Source organism: Cryptomeria japonica, chromosome 4 (genome assembly GCF_030272615.1).
Source record: "Cryptomeria japonica chromosome 4, Sugi_1.0, whole genome shotgun sequence".
NCBI classification, from domain to species: domain Eukaryota; kingdom Viridiplantae; phylum Streptophyta; class Pinopsida; order Cupressales; family Cupressaceae; genus Cryptomeria; species Cryptomeria japonica.
The window spans coordinates 294,777,627-294,780,063 of record NC_081408.1 but is presented as its reverse complement, the minus strand read 5'-3'; positions in this window follow the sequence as shown (position 1 = coordinate 294,780,063).

Sequence of the window (2,437 nt, the reverse complement as noted above, 5' to 3'; positions counted from 1 at the left end):
TAGCATACCATGTCTCAACTAGCACTTCAAAAAATGAAGTAATTATAGGGTTTTGGTGAATTTCCCTTGCCTCCCATTGGCATTATACCCTCCATATTAGCTATCACATTTATATATCTAATTTAAGAGCATAGTTGATATATCATGATAACGATTAATCTAATCATGGTTATTCTATAAATTAGTTAGTAGCATTTATCCAACATCATAATCCAAACACATCATCATAAAGAGTAAGAACACTCAAATTAAATTTAACCATTGGTTGCCTTACCTAGATTATCTTTAATCTAATTGCTACGAGTAATAATCAATTATGTGTAACTTACCACTTATACATACATGAAGTTCATCCTCTAATCTAGTTTGTGTTGGCCCTTCTTGAACTATTTGGAAATTTGAAAATTCTCCTCCTCCATTTCATTGTCCCCTCATCAAGACCAATGCAATGTCTTAGTAGAATTCATTAATCAATATTAAATCAAGCATCTTTGTGTATTCACTTACTTCACATTTTTTTTACAACTTGGTAATTTGCTATTAAATCTCAATCACCAATTATTATATTTAATCCTTAAACCTAATCTTAAATTAAAAAATCATAAAACACCTATCAATATTTAGAAACCCATCCAATAAGTTCAATACTTAACTATTTGCATTTACCACTCCACTAAATCCCAAGCTAATAGGTAAATGCACAAAGTTGGGTCCCAATCCTGCGGAAGTCCGCGGGTTGGGAAAAGAGCCCGCTAGAAATGGGTGCCTGATTTTTACAAATCAGGCACCCGTTTTGCTTCGGGTGCCCGAGCCATTCAAAAACGGGCGACCGTTTAGCAACAAGCACCCATTTCTGGAATGTTTTTTTTTTTTTTTTGAAAACCATTTTCCATCATTTTCACTGTTTCAAAAATGGGTAAATGTTTTAGAGGAGCACGAGTACCTATTTTTTTCATCCCAGCTGACCCCCCAGACCATTTTTAATTTATTGTTATTATTTTTCATTAAAAAAATTGTTAATTTATTGTTATTTTTTAATTTTAGTGTTTTAAAGTTTGAAAAATATTTTTTATTTTATTTTATTTCATGTTTAAAATAGTTTTTAGTTTTTAAATATTGCAAAAAACATGAATAGTAAAAACCATAGGAAAAAAAACAAAAAACAAAAACGTAAACGAACAATAAACATTAGACACAAAAAACAGATAATAAACCTTGAACAGAAAAATGAACACTAAACCCTAGATAGAAAAAAATGAACAATAAACCCTAGAAAATAAATGAACAACAAACCCTAAAAAATTAACAAACAATAAACCCTAGATGAAAATCAACAATAAACCCCCCTTCTCACACACACACACACACACGTGTACATGTTACCATCTTTGTCATTATGCTATCTCTCTCTCTCTCAATCTCACATTATCCCCTCTCACACACACACACACATTATCCCCATCTCTCTCTTTCACACGTTACCCTCTCTCTATCATTGCCTACTCTCTATCTCTCAAATTATCTATTCTCTCTCTAACTCATTGTATCTCAAATTACTTAGTCTCCCTCTCTCTCTCTCTCTATTTTAATCATGCGTAAAAGTTTGAATGTTTAAATTTATATTTCTAAATGTTGTATTTAATTATAGGATTCTTTTGTAAAAGTTAGATGTTTAATTTATGTTTAAATTGAACTTTAAAATGATAATGAATATGAATGTGTTTTTTTGTGTGTGAAAAATAGGGTTCTTAAATTTGATAATACTCTAACTATCACTATTAATCCTCACTATTTCTTAACTTAGCCCAATCTCTAAAGATATACTATATATTTACAAACATGATAACATGTCCTTTTTCTTATTTTTTCTCTTTGCTTTATCCTTTTATCTTCCTCTAATAACCAATGCCTCTTTTTTATAGTAAATACCCCCCTAATAAGAGAGATAAAACGAGAAAAAAAGACTCCCCATAAAGAAGTAGGTCACATGCTAATGATGAAATATTGAAGAAAAAACATGATCCATTACTTGCAAACAACATTTTTTTTCCTTTAGGAAGAAATAAATACATTGGTGACTGGAAATGTCATTATAATAAGTTGGGTAAATACAAATTTCAAATCTAAATAGACTTGTGTCTCTAAAAACTTCACAAATATTCACATGTTGGAACAAAATGATGATAAAGAATCTTGTGAGGATCAAAGTAGAATGAGCGCCAAAGCTAATATGATGGGTTGCAAATGATGGCACATCTATCATGAAAGAGGATATCAATATCCTCAAAATAATATTTAACATATGTAATTCTAAACTCCTCAAACAAGGATAATATATTCAAAAGATATGAATCCCAAGTGGTCATGTTTAGAAGGTTATTAATGTCATGCTAGACTAAATCAATTGGGTTTATGGAATTGGTGATAATAATCTAAA